Source organism: Phasianus colchicus, chromosome 1 (assembly GCF_987193195.1).
Source record: "Phasianus colchicus chromosome 1, bPhaCol1.hap1.1, whole genome shotgun sequence".
In the NCBI taxonomy this organism is placed as follows: Eukaryota; Metazoa; Chordata; class Aves; order Galliformes; family Phasianidae; genus Phasianus; species Phasianus colchicus.
The window spans coordinates 35,715,834-35,737,459 of record NC_143436.1 but is presented as its reverse complement, the minus strand read 5'-3'; positions in this window follow the sequence as shown (position 1 = coordinate 35,737,459).

The following is a 21,626-nucleotide window of genomic DNA, read 5'->3' as shown; positions in this document are numbered from 1 at the left end:
ATGTCAGATGTCAATGTTAGGTCTTCCCAGTCTCTCACCAGCCTTTGCAGCCACAGATCATGATATTCCATTTACCTGCCCACTGCCACTGGAAAATGGTAAAGGGCTTGGCTTGCATTAAATTGTTCATTTGCTGGAGTAGACCCTTCATCAGAGGAAGCCTGCAGAGGTACATCACTCTGTTTGTCCTATGTGAGAGCTGGCAAAAGGCAAGGAAGACTGTGAGGCAATATAGGCATGTTGGGTCAAGTTTCATCACACTCACTGTGGAAAATGCAACTCCCTTGCAAATGCAATTGGAGAAACTCAGCTACAGCTTAGGAAAACTCTTGTACTTTTGACAATGGGCAAAGCTGCTGAATTTCCTGAAAATATCAGTGTATGTAAAGTTCACACTTGTTCTCCAGTGCTTTTCAACATCTGTATTGCTACAGTCACAGCATTAACTAAGCTAGGTTCCCAGTCCCAGTATGAGAAAAGAGATTTGCCAGGTAATGAAACTACAGATAACAGGCTTAAATCTTACACAGGTCTTTGGTGTCTTAAAAGTCTTGCTTTTGTTGTGTGTGGAAGCCTTTGTCCTGCGTTCTTTATTTTTAGGAAAAGAGAATACAGGAAGCACAATCTGCAAAACTCACCAAGCAAGGTGTGCAGACAAGTGCAAGCCCAAGTACTTACAAAATGAATGAAGAGGTGGTGGGATGGTTTTCACTGCTAGAGATGTGCAATAACAGATTCCCATCAGAGATGCTTTCTTCCTGGGTTCTGGAAGATTCCCATGAGTTTGCTTCCCAGCAACTTTTTTGCTACAATAGCTAGTTTTTGGTTCCAAAGTCTGGTATTCTTCATGCTTGAACACCTTTAAGAGATTGCATTATGTTACCTGCCCATAAATCAGTGCTGGGTAAATAACTGACAAAGGTTAGTTTTGTATGTTTCCAAAATGAAGGACAAAAGTGCTCAATGACTCTTAGGTTCACGCAGACCTGTTGTTGGGACTTACATCTAATGAACTCTTGGAAATTTCTGGTTTTTATTTTCTGTTAATCTTTCTTAGGTTTAAAGCCTTCCAGACCTGAAGTTGAACAGAAGTACTAAGAAGACTTGTATATTTGGCTATTAGTTGGACTACCTAGAAATGAGAGTTCTAACTTGCAGAATTTTTTGAGTTTCATCAGTAGTTTTGGCAAGATTGGTGATCAAAAAAGCTGTGGAAGTTTGTCATAAAACCAAATGGCTGAAAACAGAAAAAATCTGATAGGGCAGTGATTCATTCACACACCTGGTGAAGGAAACCGAATTTTGGCAACACCTGGTCTTGTGCATTAGGATCATTTACCTGTTTGTCTTTTTTTCCTCTTAATCGGAAAAATTATGCTGAACCCCTAAACCCTTCTAACAAAAGTTTCAACTACAATTATAGATTTCCTTGAAACGTTTTTGTTTCAATGGAACTGCATTTTCTGGTGAAAAACATTTAATTGAAAAGTTCCCATTAAGCTCTTGTTTTGACATCCTCTTCAAGCACTACAGGTTTGTAGGCAGTGAATCAGAAAGAAACAATGAAGCAAGCATTTTATTTCCTCTTTCATTTTAATGAAGTTAAGAAAAACAGTTGCATGTGACAGTAATTACACATTTTATATGTTTATCATTTTGAACAACAAGCCATAGCTTGGTTATTTAAATTATCTTTTTTTTTTTTTTTTTTTTTCTTTATCTGAAAGGTTGGGGAACAAAAATCTACTTTGCTTTCCTCTCTTTGAACTTTATACTGATGAAATAAAACCAGACAGAGAATTTTCTGAGAATCTCAGGGGAAAAGAAATGGAATGAGGTGCTGTTAATGTGGGGCATTTGAGTGTGTCAATGGAGGAGACATTCCTGCGCTTCTGTCCATGTTGCTTAACACAGAGGGTACAAGTGCATAAGTGTGATGTGACTCACATAGGTGTTTCTCTCCCATCTCTCACACCTCTCTCCCAGCTACTGCTGTGCAGCACTTTTCCCCTTCCATAAATCTGCTCTCCCAGCACCGCTCAGGGCTCAGCTCTGGCCTCGGTGAGGCCAAGCTGGTGCAGCTGGAGCTGCTCTGATCTGACATGGAGCAGTGTTGGGCTCTGCTCACAGAGGCTACCCCTGCAGGCTCCAGCTACCAAAATCTTGCCAGGTAAACCCAATATATATGTTTAAACATGGCTTGCAATGATGTTTCTTGAACTAGGAAAAAAAAAAAAAAGCTGTTGTGGTGGCTGGCAAAAACCTGGAGATACAATGGCTGTCCATTAACTCCTCACTTCTATAAAAGTGCTAAAAATGGTAGCTTGACTCGAAGTCACAAATTCCATTCAGGATCAGATTCATTTTTATATCTGCTGAAGTTCCATCTAACGCTCAGCTGAAATCTTTCAGGAATGTTATCATTCAACATCTTCCTTATTCAGAATGGGTCATACCCTTACACACTTTTTTTTGTATCAAAAATTATGATTGGGACATATTTTTCCTAATATTTCAATGAAACAGCACTCAACTGTGTCCATCAGTAGGATTAGGAAGAGGACATCCCAAGAATTATATTTACTGACTTCTGACAAGCCCTCGGCATATCCTCTCACTGTGGTTTCCCCTGTGACTTGGGAAATTCCCCTTTTGGAGGGATGTTGGGTGCAGACACTTTCAGAAAACGCTGTCAGCACTCCTGTAGAGCTGCAGGAAGGAGGGAGGGACTCAGGGGAATGTGGTAGGGGCCCAGCGCACTTTTGGTAAAATAGTCACTTCATAGAGTTGCAATATCAGCAGCAAGACCATTGTCAACTACAGGAAAAAAAATTTCCATTTCCTACCAGAGGTCTCAACAGTTAATGGTGTCACTGACACGAACACCTGTAGCGACAAAATCAGCCTGATGTGCAATGCTTGTTTGGGACAACCTAAAGCAGAACCCACTTACCTAGATCACCAGGAAGGCTCAGAAGTACATGAACAAGTCCCTTGCACAAAGCAAAAGAGTGAAAACACTCCTCTTGAGCAGGAAGAACACATAGATGGAAACCCTGAGCTGCAAGCTGAGCATGGCTGTCCTGTCGCACACTAGTACAGGGAGATGTTGAACACCAAGTTGCTGCATTAGGTAAGTTTAGTTCTACACTGGAATAGCTACATTGCGGTGGTGGCATAGAGATGTTAAAACATGAACTCAGAGAGCGATACAACTGTCTCCACAAAGACTTCTCACCTTGCTTGAGAAGCTATAGGGAACACAAGGCATTGATAAGTAGCTGGCATATGCAGCACAGGACCTCCCATTGTAGCATATGGAGAGTATTTAATTTCTCCACACAGTCACTGGAGTCTAGAAAATAATCTGGTTTGTTTGGAAGTATGTTATAATGGAGCAGACAGCTGCTGGCCCTATTTACAGGGATCTTAAGCACTCACCTCATGTATAAATGCCTAAATGTAGATATTTTAGCCTTCTAGCCCTTGCATTATCATGAAAAGTGAGAAAGCAAAATATCTGCATGCCAAAAGTACTCCGCCAGCTTGAGTCAAGCTGCTGCCAGAAGCAACTTCTAAGACAGCAGGACCAAAAGCTCCCTGAAGTTCCCTAACACTGCTATTGTCTCTGTTGTCTCTCATAGGCAGATTCTTACTAAATCAAATCAAGGGAATAAATCCAGCAAAAATAACTTATTCTTTAAAAGACATCCACAAATATTTTATTTGGGTGGTCTCCTTAACCTAGATCCCACAGTACTCGCTGACCCAGCTTTTTTTCTGGTATGCACAAAGCTTTGCAAGAGGAGTTGGGTAAAAGATTCTGCAGTTCTCTTCCAACACGGCCCAGGCCCAGCCAGCAATCTGAGTGTATTACAGAGGGGCTCTGTACTGCTCTTAATCCCTGGTTCTGATGCTAAGGAAGCACAGCCAGTCTGGGACTGTCTCAGCACCTTGTTGCTAGAAGCACATTTTGTTCTATGTATGTTCTGTGCACACCAACACAACCAATCTTGCTGGAATTTCTGTAGTAGCAGCCCCGTTTTCTTTTTCTTTTCTTTTCTTTTTTTTACCAAAATGAGCAATTACTGGCAACCATCAAGGTATTCTCTGGAGGACTACTTCCTCCCCTCAGCCTAGGATCTGTGGACATTCTGCTGTTCTTCCTTCTTGGAAATTAGACTAAGTACCTTTGTCACCTTTATTCTCGCTCAGCTGCTCCATGCCTTTTTTCCTCTATCACCTGCCCACACCTGATAGTGGCGCAGTCTGAACCAGCACATGTTTTTGTAAACAAGTCTCTGTTTTGGAAGTAGAAGAGGGGACTCAGTCCAACAAGTTCCGGGGAGCACAGGCTTTTTTGAGTCCGCAATGGCAAAAAGCTAATACCTTGTGAAGCAATAAAAGGGTATTTTAAAGAAGCTCATCTGGGCTAGACTGTAAGCTGATTTATGAAGGCAGGTGCCATGTGACTGTGTAGCTGCTGGGTCTGCGGCAAAGCAAATTTTCAACATTCATTGATGCCTCTGTGTTTCTGTGTTTTTTGGTTTTTTTTTAACTGGTCTAAGTAGAAGCACCATGCTAATAGGAGATTTAAATGGATTTGAGAGGGAGTTCAGAATTCCTGTATAATCCAAAGGCATGCCAAGCCAGAAAGCCTGCCAGTACTCTGAGAGCCAGCATAAAGTTCAGCAGACAGTGAAATACTCTGATAAGGCAGAGAAAAACCCGCTGCTAAGTCTCTGTGGCACCTGCTGAGGTGATGTCTTCTCCTTACAGTGTTCTTGCCCATGTATTATGGCCATGCCGGGTGTGCCCATGAGTTAAGGCCTTGTAGAGGGGTCACGGTGCCTACTTCTAAACATCTGCATAGGGTCGCGTGGGCTTCTGTGATTCAGGCAGTGAAAAACAGTGGTGCTGTATTTCCAAACAACAGCTGAGCACCCCTGTGCCAAGGTGAGAACAGCTCTGCACAGTGCAGTGCAGCATGGCAAGCAGCCATATTTCAGCAGTGCCATCTTGCTCATTTATCCTCCACGGAGGTTGATAACTACATTTTGTGCTATTGCTTTGCTGCAGGTGCTACACACACACTGGACAGCAATACGACATATGGCAGTCTATGGATGCGCTGCTTGTAGACACACTTGCAACCCTCTCCAGCTAAGCCAGACGTGTGGGCCGGTCGCAGCAGGAAGCTGAATAGCTGCTTTCACACGTATCCGAACCATTCTTCCGTAGGATACTGTCACATCCCCGGCCTTGCCATCCCCAGCCCGCAGCAGCCCTGCAGGCAGCGTAACCCCCACACCCGTCATGGCGGCCCCGACCCGCAGCTGCGGCTGCGCGGTGCGGCGCTGTGCGACCGCCAGGTGGCGCTGCGCCCGCGGGTTCGATGTGGGGAGCAGGGTGAGCCCTGGGCACAGCCGCCGATCCGCCCGCCGCTCCTGGAGGGGCTGCAGCACTGCTTGAGGAAGAAGTACGGAATAGAAAGCGCTACTTTTTCCTCAGCTCAAGCAAGATCTTTTCCTGCGGCCTCTCTCACGCTGCCTCGCCGTCATCAGGCCTGCAACCTGCCTTTTAGATGAGTTTAACGTTGCGACATGAACAGCCAACAGTCGGGCAGGTGCTGTGTGTATGACAATCTCAGCTGCAACATTTCTGGCCCTGCAGCAGCAAATGACCTCAATCCTCACAGTATTCTGGTCACGGCATTCAAGTTACTCTTCTTTTTTTTTTTCCCCCACAGGCTTTTTCACAGGAGCAACTCCACAATAAAAAACAAACATATAAAACTGTAGATTAGAATGTTATGCATACACCTGAATATTACTGCACTGAGAACCGAGAGGAACTATGCCGGATTGGAAAATCTTTTGCTGCACAAGTCAGCTCTCCAGATACGGCTCCTTATGAGCATGTAGGAGACATAGATGTGTGAGCCATCTGGGGCTCACTCGGCAGTGAGGAAAAGACCAAGATCAGCTCACAAAGGTGACTGCTCCAAAGCTCTTTTGCAGAAAAAACAAAGGCTTTAGCATTTTAGCTATCAATAATTTTTGCGTAGTTCAAGTCTTGCAGAATGTGTTTTTTACCCCAAGCCGTAAATTCAGAGTTTGATGGATATTTTTCAAGATTGAGAGTTCCTAATAGGCTTAAGCCAACCAACGTTCCCTTGTTGCCATGCCTTGCATGTGCCAGTGTTAGGGACATGAAGTCCCTGGCTGAGCCACATCTGGCTGAGTACCAGCCAGGTATAAAGACCCACAAAACTCCTTCTCAGCTGATAATTCCCTGACTCGGCTCATTCTACAGTGACAGTGCTGCTGGAACAAGAGGGAACAAGCAGCTGGAATCAGGTCTTTTGGGGTGAGCCTCCACTTAGGCCAGTTTACACTGATAATGAGATCGTAATCTCGCTGTGCTGGATGCTTTCTTCACCTTAGCATTACATGTGAATGAAAGAGTTGCTAAGAACAGGGACAATTTTAATCAATTACCAAATGTGCTGTTTCAACATAAATATAATTTGTGATTTCTTCCAACTGGAAAAATGCCTAACTAGGGAAAAATGGCAAAGAACAATAAAATAGTTAATGATTTTATAATCAGGCATGTAGAATTTTGTACGTTGTCCCCATAGGGTTGCAATTTTCTGTCATGTCCTGATACGCTTAACAATGGATAACTAAATGTGCAGCTATCTAAAGTCACAGGTCCTTAGCAGTACTTATTGAGTCCCATGATAATTTGGCTCAATATGAGAAGGAGATAAAAGCCCTTATGATGGGAAAAACTGACTGCATCTTGCCTCTGGAAAACTGGGGCTGAGATTTGTCTCCAGATGAAGAAACTTGCTTTTGCCACAAGGTGCTTGGTTCAGCTGCCCACACCATAGGTACCTGGTGCCATTCGAGAGCCTCCTGAGACTCCTAAGAGTTTGCTGGTATGCCCTCTGCTCACAGAACACTAGCATCCTGGGCTGGACTTTGTCATTATGGCCTGTATTCAGTGACCCCTCCCATGGCATCTGTGGTGTGAGATGCTTCCTGGTGCAAGGCAGTGCACTTCAATCCATTTATTAGGAAATGATTATAAGTAGGTGATGCTAATCACACACTAGTGGTCAGCTCATAAATCAGTTGCTTCTTTCCTGTGGTTAAAAACACCAGGCCTTATTGGGCCAGTCCTACTGTCCTGCACTCCCTGACTTGAGCAGAATCATTATCTTGAATAATGTGCTCAATTAGAGGTGTCACAGCACCCACCTCCCAGCAGACTCCTGGCCGGGAAGTCCAGTCTGGGAGCCAACAACCATCATCCTGCAGAGGTCAGAGCCTGTCCCCAGTGACCTGTAATTTTATCTTGACTGATGGTCCTTCCAAAAATATTTCAGCAGCTGTAAAAGCTGAACATCTGGCCATGCAAGCTTTCCTGAGAGCGCTGCCTTCTGGAAGCAATAAAGATGGACCAAAAAACAATGCAAGTGCTCTGCTCTGCTTAATGAATTGCTGTTTCCAAACGATTAAGCCTGTTACTTGCTGTCTTTGTTTTGAAATGAGGTTGTTCCCATTGTTCCCACTAAGGTGGAAGGCACTTTAGAAAGAAAATCTTACTGTTTTCAAATGTACAATTATGAAGTAACAGAACTAATGCAGTGATTGAAACATCAGGCAGTGCATGTCACGTAGGATGATCCACTGCACACTCAGCTGTTCTCTCCAAGATGGTCCTGTGTGGCACACAGATCTATGCCACCTTTGGCAGGAGATGTAATTGGAAGTGCAGTGTTAAAAAGAGAAGGTGGTTCCTCTGTGATGAGCCCACAGAGGAATCAATGCAAGTGTAAGTCATGAGCCAATGAACTGAGCTGGAGGTACCAAGGAGAGAAACTGACTGAGCAGAACTGATCTGCTTATGGGATGCACAAGTCCAGGAAATCACTAACAAAGCAAAGCCCAAAACTACTGGAACTTGGTTGGCAGTCTTTGGGTGCTTTCTGCCTTTTGCAAGCTGCTTTAAAGGCCAATTATGGGACATTTATTTCACATTAATATGAAACAGATTGCTGATTGTTTTTCTGCTAGTTTATTAGCCTGTTTTTCTTCTTCTTTTTCATGCAGGTAATGGAAAGGGAAATGGAAAACATCATAGTGGTACAGGAAGCACCAGCAATGAGAGGAACCAGGAATGTGCAATCTGAGCATCACTTCCTTGCTTGGCAGCAGCACCATGAGGGAACACTCACATGGCACTGCATGGCGGCAGAGGAACATGAAGGTCAGCAGTCACTCCCATGACTGCTGTGGAGGAACAGAACTAGCCACTTTGAAAATAACTCCAGTTACCACAGGCACCTTTAAAGCTCCAGTCACAAAGCCTGCTCAAGTATATTATTATTTACACTGCATGGGAGGTTCCTGCCAAGACCGGACGATTGGGCTGCCACAACTTCAACCACATCTCTGAAATTCCTTCATTCCCAATTGCTTGGCATGGAAAATGATGGCAGTGATTTGCATTCACCTGTAATTACAGGTTTATCTCTTGGGTAGCAGAATTACCAATAATTCCAAGACTGCAGTTAAATCCTGAATCATTCATTCCTATAGTTGTTTATTTCTCATTCAGCAGACGGATATGCCTTTTCTCAAAACAGGGACTTTGAAATGCAGGACTTTTTTTCCCTGAAAAAAAAGACCTTTTTTAAAAGACCTTTGCTTTGGCTTTTTATGAATATATTAAGCCAGGTGATAGTCTAGATATACACAGGAAAATTGGCTCAGCAAGATGCAGCTGGATTATTTTATGCTGGAGTAGAAAAAGGCTGCCTCAGTCCATCAGATAAACAAAATGTCCTTCATACCAAACGTTGTAGGAATCAGAGTTCTGAGCTCAGCAGCAGAAAGATTACGAGCAGGCACTGTTTCAGCTTCATTAATAACAGAAACCCCATTAGATGAAAGAGGACATCACAAGGACTAAAAATAAATACTAGAAGATGAGGAAAGGATGCATCAGGAAGTGGAATTAAACTGTTATGAAATATAGGGGGGGAAATCACAGGCATTCTTAAGATCATCTATAGAAATTAGTTGCATTATGCTGGTTACACTTATGCTTATGAGTTCAATTGAGCACGTTTTATTAAAAAACATTTTCCCAACTGCTCCTGTTTGATGACTGCAGACCAACCACTACTTTGCACTTGTTCTTGTACTGGTGAGGTTGTTCAGCAATATAATACATCATGCATTCTGCTGAGAAACCAAATTTCCATATCTTCTCGTGATAAAGGGCTGCAGTTGGTGTCAGATTTGCTGAAGGGAAAATAATAGGCAGACAAGTGTCAGTCCAGGTGCTATTCCCAGGGCTGCACTATGACAGAAAATGATGCTGAAGCATAGGTGCATGTGAGTGTGGATACTGCGATAGAGCACAGAAACCTGACTACAGTGTTCTGTTTCAATTCACCCTGGCACCCTCCTTCCAGGCTCTGCTGCCCCATAGCCCATGGGCAGACACCCCGCCTTGTCTGCCCCAGTCACCAGTCCCAGTGATCTCAGTGACAGAGCTGCAGGGCTGTCTGGGAAGAGCAGAGCAGTGCTGGTTTGGGATGGCATTGTTCCCCTGGTGGAGCATGAAAGGAATGAAGAGGGCTTTATGTCTAATATTACCTTGGATTGACACAGTTGGCCTCCAAAACTAGCCGAATGCTTCTTTCTACAGCTCACTATTTGTGTTGTGCAGGAGCTAAGCTGTCGCTCCATGCTTTCCTCTCATGACTGGGCAGCAAACATTTATGAGAAGAGAATAATAAACAGAGAAGCATTTCATCTCAGGCATGAGTTCTTAGATGAATGATCACTCATGCTAAAATTAGCAATACTCAGAAGGACATAACAAATGTGCAGCAATTGTTCAAATAGTTTCCCATAAGAAATATCATGAATTGGAATAGGCTGAATCCTGCTCTTTTATTTGTTAAAAATCTGTATTAAATATTTCTTCTGCCATGCAACCTTAATATCCTCAAATGGCTTATGTACTAAGCGATCAGTGCTTATCTCTTTCTCATGAGAATGATTTATGATTTGTAGCACAACAACCATGCAATTCCAGGTACTTAAATGTGGGGCGCAGCCTCCATGTGTTTTTGATTTGGCATTCATAAGTAGCATTTAGAATAGCAGAATGATGTTATTTTGGAAACATCAGAGCATTTAGCCAGGCGGAAGACAGGCTGGATGCTCCTAGAGGCAGCCCTGCGCTCCAGGCTGCTGCTGCTGTGCTCAGCCCCATTATGTCCAAAAGAGTGGCAGCCAGAGGAGACCATGTGGCATGTCCCAAGGCCACCTGAGGGTCATCACTTCACAGCTCTAAAGCAGTTAAGTGTTCATTTATAGCCCACTTAAACCATAAGTATTCCCAGATCAGACATATAACATTTTTAGCAGGGTACTGCATTCCTCTCCATACGTTATGCTCTTTGCTTCTTAATACCTTCGACTGCACTTTCAGACAGTATCAAATTGTCCTGCAGAGATGTAAGGAATGTGAGTGCACGTACATACACCACTGTATATGCCTCTAGAAACACACACACAGATTTTTTCCTTGTGTGGAAAAGGACCCAATCAGCCTCCTGGAAGTGAGTGGCTTGGCACACACTGCAGTTTGAAGATAAAGATGCTGTCTGGGATTTGGAACTGTGTATGGTGCAGATCATCCTGTGGGAGCACCCAGGAACCAGCACTGCAGCGTCTACAACCTAAAGCCGCTTGGCAACAGGACTGGCAGATTTCTGCAGCTTGAGAAGTGTGTACATTCAGATTTTAAAGGCCAGCCTCTCCTAAGGACAGACAGAGCTGACATTAACCTCTCACCTGCAGATTGCTCACCCCATCTTGTTACACCATTTGGCCCTGGTGTCCCATGGCCTGCTCACCCTGATAGAATTGTCTTTGTCCTGGCACTACACCCTACCTGCCATAAAAGCATGCCAGAAGTTACCTGCCTCTCTGTGACAGCCCATTTAATTAACGTGATTCACAAAAGTCAACTTACTAAGGAAGACCTTATTATTCTTTCAACTACCTGAAAGGTGTTTGTGGCGAAGTGAGGGTCAGCTTCTTCTCCCAGGTAACAGCAACAGGACAGATGGCCTTAAGTTATGCCAGGGAAGGTTCAGGTTGGATAGCAGGAAAAACTTCTTCTCAGAAAGAGCACTGAGGCATTGGCACAGGCTGCCCATGGAGGTGGTGGAGTCACCGTCTCTGGAGGTGTTCAAGAAATGTGCAGATGTGGCATTGATTGACATGGTTTAGTGTGCATGGTGGTGATGGGTTGTTGTAGTTTAACCAGCAGGTGGCTGAGCACCACACAGTCATGCAATCACTCCCCCCACTTCCCAATGGGATGGGAGAGAGAATCAGAAGAAAAAAAAAAGAAAAAGTAGAACTTATGGGTTCAGATAAAACTATTTACTGAGATAGAGAAAAAGAAAATGATAATAATTATGACTCCCTCTCTCTATATATGTATGAATGTGTATAACAAGTGATGTACTGTCATGGTTTTATGCTCACCACTCCCCCACCGAAATCTGACTAGCCCTCATGAGCAGCAGAAGAGAGCCAGATGAACTCCCACCCCCTTTAAAATGCCTTCCACTTGATGCCATATGGTACGGAATATCCCGTTAGCCTGTGTAAGTCAGCTGTCCTAATTCTGTTCCCTCTCAACTCCTTGGGCCCTTTGTTGAGAATGACCTGGGCTCTGTAAAACACTGCTGAGCAGCAACTATAAACAGTGGTTCATCACCACTGTTTTTCTCCTAGAACCAAAACAGAGCACCATACCAGACACTGAAAAAAACAATTCCATCCTACCTGAAACTAGGACACGGGCTGAGGGTTGAACTCATCTTTTCCAACCTCAATGATTATATGATTCTGTCTGGTCAAAGCATGTGTGAGAGAGACAGCTCTCTTCAGTTCAGCTGAACTTTTCTACCTCTTTGCTGTGATTTAGCACCTGATACAGATGGTTCCTCCATAGAGCACATCTGTAGGCATAAATCCCTCTTTAAACCCCAAATTTCACAGATGAAATCCAGCACAAGATCTTTGGTCTCAGGTTCCAGGTGCGAGGTGAGAAGACTTTCTACAAGCCCTTCTGTAACATCACCAAACCCCTTCATTTGGCACAGTCGTACCTGCAGCTCCACAGCTCCTGGCTCCTTGGGCATAGGCTGGTATTTCTGCCAGGCCACACACAGTGTGAGTAGGGACAGCTCTGCAGTGAGCTCCTCTGTGGAGAATATCTCCATGCCAAACAGAAGTGCACCAAGGCCTGCAGCCAAAGAGGAGATAACAGTGGCAATGGTAAAAACAGTAAAATGTGAAAATTGTTGGTTGTGCTTTGTCTGACACTAGTGGTGCCTTTTCTCCATATTGGATAGTGCCTGAGGGATGGGGTTAGGCTGTAGGCAAAAGTGAAACATCCCAGTTTGAATTCTGATCCCACTGAAAGAACGTTAGGCCTCTGCATGCATGCTCCCACTCAGGAAGAAAGCCAAGGGAATATTCACATGGTCAGACCTCTTCTGTCTTCTGGCTACAACAGGGTCCTTTAAAAGCATTTGGTTAATATCTTCATCTCTCCTTTTTCTATGTGTTTACCTGGATTAAAGTGAAGAGCGGAGACAGGCAGGAAATGAGCTGTAACACCTCAAACAAGACACCTCTCCTTGGAATGGGCATTTCCCTCAGCTAACCCCATTGAATCACTGGCAGAGGATTTTTCCAAAGCAGCGTAGACCTCTCAAAATAAATTAGGCCTTAAAAACCCCTTTTACCTTTCACAGCTTTGCACAGCTCTCACATATTAGTTGTTTCAATTCTTCTGCTTTCAGTTTTGCTGTAATTTATAATCATCAGGAATATGCAAAACATTTCCCCCAGTCAGCCAGTTAATGAGTGTTAAGCTCCACTATTGATTGTGCTGTGTTATTGTGTGCCAAGAACTTCAGCTGAAGGGGTAAGACATACAAAATGTTTCACCTGAAGTAAAACAGAGAGCTCAAACTGGCGAAAATCCATTGAGTTATGGCAGAGTGAGCACTCAGTATGGTATTGCTGCTGCAGGGATGGCTGCAAAGGACTTTTGAGGAAAGCTTTCCTTGTACTCTCTATCTGGAAAAGCTATCTGGGACAAAATATCCTACAACTTGGTATTTCATTTATTTTATTATTGTGGAAGTTGAGAAACATTCCACGTGCTACCCCAAAAAGAAACGCCAATAAAATTAGTTTAATATTGAGCATAGGGCAGAGCAACTCATTGCCACAAGGTGTTTGGCTGAAGCCAGAGAATAACAATAATCAAGGTCACTCCCTATCGCCCTGTCAGTTACCTGGGAGAAGAGGATGACCCTCAGCTTGCCACAACCTCCTTTCAGGTGATTGTAGAGAGCAATAAAGTCTCCCCTGAGCTTCGTCTTCTCCAGACTGAACAATCCCAGTTCTGTCAGTCGCTCCCCATAAGACTTCTGCTCCAGAACCTTCACCAGCACCTCAAAGCTTCTACACAGACAGAATCTGTTCTTCTTACTGCAAACAAACAACAGAAAAAAGAAACTGTCATCACAGGAACACATGCAAGTGAGCCTATACCTCTTATTCCTTGTCAGAGCTTCTAGATTTTTCACAATGCACTTCTTCATAGGACTGCTAACAATTACTGAGGAATAGTGAAGATTATTCAACAATGGAATTGACAGACGGACACCTGCCTGATGAGGAAAGACCACCTGAATTAGTGGCTTTTTGATCAGATCTGCTGTGTCCCCAACAAATTTTGTTTGGATTGTATAGTAAATAATATGTGAGAGCTCAACCTACTTCCAGCCATCCAGTGTGAGATTCAGATATTTTATTTCCATGTCATGAATGATCCATCAACTGCATTAAAAAATCCCAGGCTGATTGGTTGCTTTATAGAAACTGAAAACATATTTTGGTAAAGAGTGGCTGTGTCTTTCATTTTTCTGGGGTTCACAGTTGCTTTATAGAAACTGAAAACATATTTTGGTAAAGAGTGGCTGTGTCTTTCATTTTTCTGGGGTTCACAGTTGTACCTTAAAAATTTAATGTCTCACAAATAATGCTGAAGTTTTCCTCATTTTCACTCATGTAACAAGAAAGATCACTGAATCCCCTGCCTTTTCCTAGAACACATTTCCCTGATGAGCCAAAAGGCACGATCCCTGACCTAGCATCACTGCAAACCTTTCCCTCAGTGATCTTTGCTGTTTTGTGTTCTGAACTCAGGTTTATGACCAACTTTGTTCAATCCTTCCCTATTTGCTTATTATTTAGGTATGACCCAGTTTGTCTCTATTTACATTTTCCTGGGTAATGATGCATACAATATAACAAACCTAGTGGGCTGTGTGTTCCATTCCTCTACCTTAACCCTTTGTGTTGAAGCCATGTAAACAAATACATGTTTGCACATGGACAAATGTTGAGTTAGAACAATATCGTTCTTAATTACAGCTGTAAGTGAAATTCTCAAAGTTTCAACCAATTTTAATTGGTTGAAAAACACAGCTTACTTTTAAGGAAGAGAGCATAACTGTGAGGATTTATAGCAAGGTTGTGATCGGATGTGGTTTTTTTTTAAGATATCAGACTTTCAAAGATAAGCATTAACTACATTCATGCTTTTTGCTGGATCTGTTTTTCCTGCCAAGAACAGGTGTCCAGCATTCTCTTCTGCCTTCATCTACAGTTTGTGTTTATTATTCAAATAGACCCGAGAGCTGTGCTGAATTCTGTGAAAGCACTTCACACCTCCCTTGGATGCACCTGCTGAGCCCTCCCCATTCTCTAAACTAGTGCTGGTAGGAGCTTTCAGCCTGAAATGCAAGTAAATAATTACAGAGGAGAGATGCTGTTGAGCACTGGGAAAGACCCAGAAGCCAGGTGCACTCTGGCAGCTTCACAGAAGTGCCAAGCTGAGGCATGCACCCAGATCGGCCATCCAGCCAGGTGTCTCTATGTATTGGAAAATATGCTATGGAAATTAAAATATTTAATTAATTCTAAGCAGCAGCTGATTAGAATGATTTTTAAATATTAAAAGTCAGCTGTAATTAATCAGTTGGTTTTTTTTCTTATATGTTAACTATTATAGCTCTCATATCACAACAGAATTTTACATTATGCACCAGTAATAATCACAAAACAAAACAGAAGTAGCAAAAATAAATAATATGCAAAGCCTTTTGTTTGGCTGCAATGTGAGATATGACAGCAACATACAAATGCTTTGAAAATATATTTTTTAATTTATTTAAATGAATCATTTTTTATTTCAAAAACAATACCGCCATCAGAAATCTTTTCAAGATTGTGGTGATGTTGCACATAAAACAATACAGAACAGTTGTGTCAAAAGGCCATTTTCCTGGCTGGGTGCTACTCTGTGTTCAGAGCCCGTACCCATCCTGCAGGGCAGAGCTTTGTGGAGATGGATACGGGCAGTGGATGGACAGCACAGAAAAATCATAGAATCATTAAGGTTGGAAAAGACCACTAAGATCATCATAGATTTGGAGAGAGAATGAATAAAGATTGATGGGCTCAGATTCAGTAAAACTAAGACATAATATTGGTAGCATTAAAAGCTAATATGGGTCAGTCTCCCTCTTCTAACAGAAATGCCAAACCTGAATCATTTATCAGGGTGTGTGCTAAAGTCAAGGAATTTATTTTGGATGGGCAGAGCCTGGTGCCAATCCCATGCCATGAACACCGCAACCCTGCTGATGCTCAACGTCTGCTGCTTGGTCTGCTGTGCAGCCACACAGCTGAAGCACCACAGACCCTACATAAAGGCTGTACATCACTCAGTGAACACCTTCAGAAAGTGTGCAAAGAGTGGAGCAGCCAAGAGAGCGAGTTTTTGTCTGAGCTATGTTCTTTATTTTTACTGATCTCACTGTGATGGCCATGCTTGCATTACTGACTGATGAAAGTGCTAACATTTGCTGTGTTTCTGTGCTCTTGTGATGAACACTGAGAGTGTGCCTTGGGAGAGAAAAGCTTCATCTCTAGCCCTGATGAGCCTCCTTCCAGAGCAGGCCCTTGAAACAACAGAGATGGCTGTGGGTTATTATTAAGGCGAGGATGAGATCAGCCCAAATTCTGGTAACATGGAGGGTCTCAAAGTCTCCTTCTCTCTTTGGCCTAGTGTGAACTGCATTTCAGCAAAACCCAGACCCCAAGAACAGGACCGACTAAGAGCACATATGAGTGATACATACAGATTCACATTCCTTCAGTACTGATGGCTTCCAGTGTGCTTTTGCTGGGTGTGTAAGCACCAGCACTGAGCACGCTGGGATATTAAACTGCTGGTGAGCAAAATATCGGCACAGGATTTATTCCACATTTCTGTTTCTGCCTTCAGTGCACCCACACTGTACATTTACAAAGCTCCTTCCCACAGAGGTTTATCTCTAGCAGCAGCTAAAAGCTGTTCACGGGTTCTACCATCTTTCATCTTCATCAAGAGTCCAGTCCATTGAAAATGTGTATGTTTCAGCCATATTATTCTTCATCTTTTACTTCTTCAAATTACAGGGCCACAGAGCGATTATCCTGGACTTATGGCATTTCTAACCTGGTAAACACTGGGAAAGTGAAGGCCATAGATCTAATTTCTATCACAGAACCATTTCTGATTCAGGAGAACTGTGGAGTAACAGCCTGGCAATGCCATTTCTCTTGTAAAGGCTCCACCTGTAATCTGAAAGCAACATTTGTTTGCTCTGCAGCAAGCTACAGGACAAAAACAGCTGCAGAGAAGACACGTTATATAGTCCTCACCTTGAAAATAAAGGGGTTGTTCAATGGTCCTGCATTAGAAGCAGGAAACCTGTGCAGTGTTCAAGGCCAAATTGGATAGGGCCCTGGGCAGCCTGGTCTAGCATTAAATGAGGAGGTTGGTGGCCCTGCATGTGGCAGGGGGGTTGGAGTTTCATGATCCTTGAGGTCCCTTCCAACCCTGGCCATTCTGTGATTCTGTGATTCTGTGTGTAAGAGCACAGCATGCTCAAAGCTGGGAACTGTGCAGGGTGCGTGCCATGAGAACAGGCAGCTGCAGACCATGCCAGAAGGATGTGTCAGTGCCCATCTTGCTTGTCCCCTCTGCTAGGGTCCACGTTGTATGGCGTTTTCAGGGACACCCTCCTGCACTGCACTCTCCCCGTGGCAGCAGTGCCAGCAGCTCTCCTGATGCCTGTCTCCAGTCATCAAGAGGAAGAGGAGGCAGTGCAGACAGCTCCTGTAAGTTGACCTAAGCACAGACGGCTCCTGTAACTGGACCCTAAGAAATAAATCCATTTTGAAAGCACTGATCGCCACCAGCAGTCAGGAAATGAGCAGTTATTTAGCAGGCAAAATGGGCCACTCAAGGCAGACAACACATCCAGCCCCATGGGCATTTGTAACCAGGCTGTATTTTTCTTTTATATTGCAGTCAGTGGTGAAAGAAAATAAAAAGCAGTTATATTTTTCTGCAGGTGATGTGTGCAATTTGTTTCTCAGAGCAATGAGAAGAGTAATGTGCCACCTGTGGCCATTCACAGCTGTGGGGCACTAATTAACCCCCATGATTAACTGGTTCACTTTGACACCTAGTCTGCTTCTCTTCACCGCAGTCAATCAGCGTTAACACATGAAATCTGTAATATCTGCTTAGAAATGCACCATTTTTTGATATACTTAAAAGGGAGGAGGATGCTTTCAGATGCATCACCAAAAACACAGTTTTCAGAGACTTTCCTCTGGAGCACCAGTAGTGTGAGACCTCTCCATTTCCCTTGCTGCTGCATTAACTGGCTATTTCTTCTCAATTATGGAGAAGAAATCAGCTGGCATAGTCTGTTCCTTGTGCAACAGACTGAAAAATATCACATTATTTATTTTGGATTAACTGAACGAGGCTGGAAAGATTCATTTCTTCTCAGCCTGCTTTGACAATGTCATTCTTTACGTGGCGTTTAATTCTCCAAGCTGGAATTAAGCTAAGTAAATGTAGGATATCAGACAATATCTGCAAGGGAGGACAGTGCCTGAAGGAGTGGGTGCTCCAGAGCCCCATGGCCCCATGCAGGCTCCATGCGTCTCACCAGAGGCCACCCCTGCAGGCCCAAGACAGCTCACCTCTGCACAGACCATTGCTGGCACATTTGACTTTGCGTTTCTTATAGAATTGCTTCCTATCCAGCATTTCTCTGATTTGTCACGCTTACACTGAAGGCCAGGGCTTTGAAGGAAAGTGCTCACAGCCCCTCCTGGCCACATACCAGCTGGCCATTTGCATACTTTCTCAGGCTTGCAGCATCTCAATCACTATAGAAAATACCAGCATGCCCTGGTCCTTGGACAGACCTCTGAATCCTCATTTGTTACACTCTTCTGGCTTGACACTAAGCCTCTAATAATTATTTATTGAGTGCAGGTTGAGCAACAATCTTACAGTGGCTAAAGAACATGTTACTGTAGTCTGCTTTTAAAAATACCACGGGAAATATGGGGTCAAAACCCCTACTATTCTTATGGTATCTAACATCTTTTGCTTTTCTGTTTTTTCATCAAGCTTCTGACATGGTTTGGAAGAAAATAAGGTCAGTCTGACATGTTTTGTTCTTGAGAAATCCATACTGATTGTGGCTCTTGGTGTTTATAGATAGCTTGTTTCTCTGTTTGCCCCAGAAATTAACTTTGGGCTGATAGATCTATGGCTTCCCCAGCTTTACTTTCCTTTTTTAAAATGTATAAAATAAGTGTGTTGTTTTCCATCTTCAGCAATCTAATCTGTCATCCTCAGCTTTTCATTGGTACCTGTTAGTGGCTCTGAACCAGTTTGCACCTCACCACATTGGTTTGGGCTGGCAGTGGCATAAGAAATTCTTGCCTCCCCATCCTATGGCATCTCCTGCCTCCTTCTCACTCTCCACACTGTTTCTTTCCCACTTTTTCCTGCTCTCAAGTCATACTTAGGCGCCTCCAATTTGTGTACATACAGTTGTTGCTGAGACCAGCCTATAAACTGAGTCAGTGCAATTCTGCCAGTTAAAAAATAGCCCTCTGCCCTTTCACTTGTGAAGGATTATTTTAACCCAAGGTATATTAGCCATCTCATGAAGCAGAAATGAGCAGCTAAGAGATACTGCCACTGGGCAGCTTCAACACTCCAGCCTCCAACCCCTGCGTGCTCAGAGGAAAACATTGCCAGTCATATGCCATCAGAAAACAGCTGATTTTAGTTAAGATTATTCTTTAATGTTTAAACCTGCGTATTTCCTCTTTTCTCTGACCTTGGTTTTATTAGTTCTCAGAACACGATTAGTGAAGACTTGGATGTTTTAATTGCTTGCTTCATTCAGGTTGGATATTAGGAAAAATTTCTTCTCAGAAGCAGTGGTGAGGCACAGGCTGCCCAGGGAGGTGATGAAGTCACTGTCCCTGGAGGTATTCAAGAAACATGGAAATTATACTGATGGACATAGTTTAGTGGACATGGTGAGGATGGGCTGATGGATAGACTTCCAAGCTTAACGATTTTATGACTCTTGGTACTCTCTGTTGCAAACTTCAGCTCCTTGCTGAGTATTAGAATCATAGAATCATTGAATCATTGAGTTGGAAGGGACATTTAAAGGTCATCTAGTCCAACTCTCCTTCAATGCACAGGGACACCTACAGCTAGACCAGGTTGCTCAGAGCCCCCACCTAGCCTTACCTTGAATGTCTCCAAGGATAGGGCTTCCACCACCTCTCTGGGCAACCTGCTCCAGTGCTTCACTGGAGAACTGGAAAAGAGTCCAAAACTACTAATGAACCTGCCTCCATGCTTGCAACTCTACCTGCAGTTATAGCTAAAAGCATTTTTGCATGGAGTTACCAGCAAAGAATCTATTGCAAGTAGTTCAGAAAGGAGCAGGTTGCCTGTTGGACAGAAATCAGGATTAGGTGTTGGGAGAAAAAGGTCTGTAGGAGAGAAAGAAGCTGTCTATTTCCATGCCCAAGTGAGCTCTGGAGTGACTTGGTTCTTTAGGCACAAACCCACATTCCTTGTTCCCGCTGCACACACCTGGGCTATGTGCAGGAAGGATCTGCAGCCAGCATGGAGCTCACAGAGCCAAGGCTCAACTATGGTGAATCAGCCCTTCCAGACCCAGGCTGATGCCCTGCCAAGCCAGTTGCCAGAGCACACTGGGATTACTGTGCAGACACTCTGTCTGGCCCTGCCAGGAGCTGTTTGCAGGCAGCTGAGGGCACTAATCTGGGTTAATGTGTTTCCAGATAAGCCAGATATCAAACTGATCAGGCAAAGAGCTGGTGGATCTATATCTGGTGTAGCTATCTCATCGGGAGTTGATTGCAAGCTGATTTCTGAGAAATCTGCATTAGCTAGACCTTAAATAAAGTAAAAAATCAGCAAAATCTGAAAAGAATGAGGTCCCTCAGGTTTGGTTTTGTGGAAAGCATAAATATTAGCTTGTTTGTTTCAATTGCATTTTACTGCAAGATGATCTTTTGATCCTTAAGTCAGAAATCTATTTTAAAAAGGGAATGAATAATGCATATTTTACATTTATGGAACACATTCCATTGGGAATCTGAAAGTATTTTGGAAACACTGAAGGATAAAAGCCTTCCAGTACATCTCAGAAGGAGGTAAAACTGCATCACAGGCATCTTATACATGGCAAAATGGGCCAGTTTTCCAGGATCCACAGGAGAAACTGTACAAAGCTGAAAACAGCACACAACTCTTCCCAGATTCCTGGCATTTTCTGCCTTGCTTCATGTCAGCACGCTGCTTCTCTGACATATTTAGATTGCCATATAATACTTTGTTTATTTCCAGATGATAAAAAGCTAATTCTCACCCAAACAAATGACTTTTCAATCTTTATAAATGAGGAAGCCATGCAGCAGTTATCCCGTTTGGAAGTGGTACCTGGTGATTTGTAATGGTGTAATCCCTTTGGGGTGTGGAAGTAGCTCCAGAATCAGGCCTGATTAGAAATACCCAGCTGACTGCCAGGGACGCATTTCAAGGCAGCTTATGCTGGGGACTTGTATGCTGATAGACATAGTTGTAAGCAAGAGTCAAACGGTGGAACATATAACTGACAAATCTGCATTTGTGAAGCTAAACTGTGCAGCTCTAAGCCCATTTTCTGGCCTAAAGAGTGCTACTTGCTGCTAGAGCAGCTCCTCACGTGCACTCAGAATGGGGAATGAAGTTGATTCACAGAGCTCATCCATATTTGCAGACTGTCAGCCTTAAGCTTGGGACGTTGTTGTACCAGAAGCATGTTTTAAACATTATGAGATTTATAACCATGAATTCTTCTGTATACCCACAAAAGCACAAACCCACCCCAAAGACAGAGCTACTCTGTTAAAATCTGCACCAGAGCTTTCACATTCTCTCTGGTGACTCAAGATCCATCTTTAAGCTCCATGTTGCGTTTCTGCCCTTGTTTAACACGAGACAAAGAGCAGCCAGGTGCAGGAAATGATAACAGGAACGCTTTC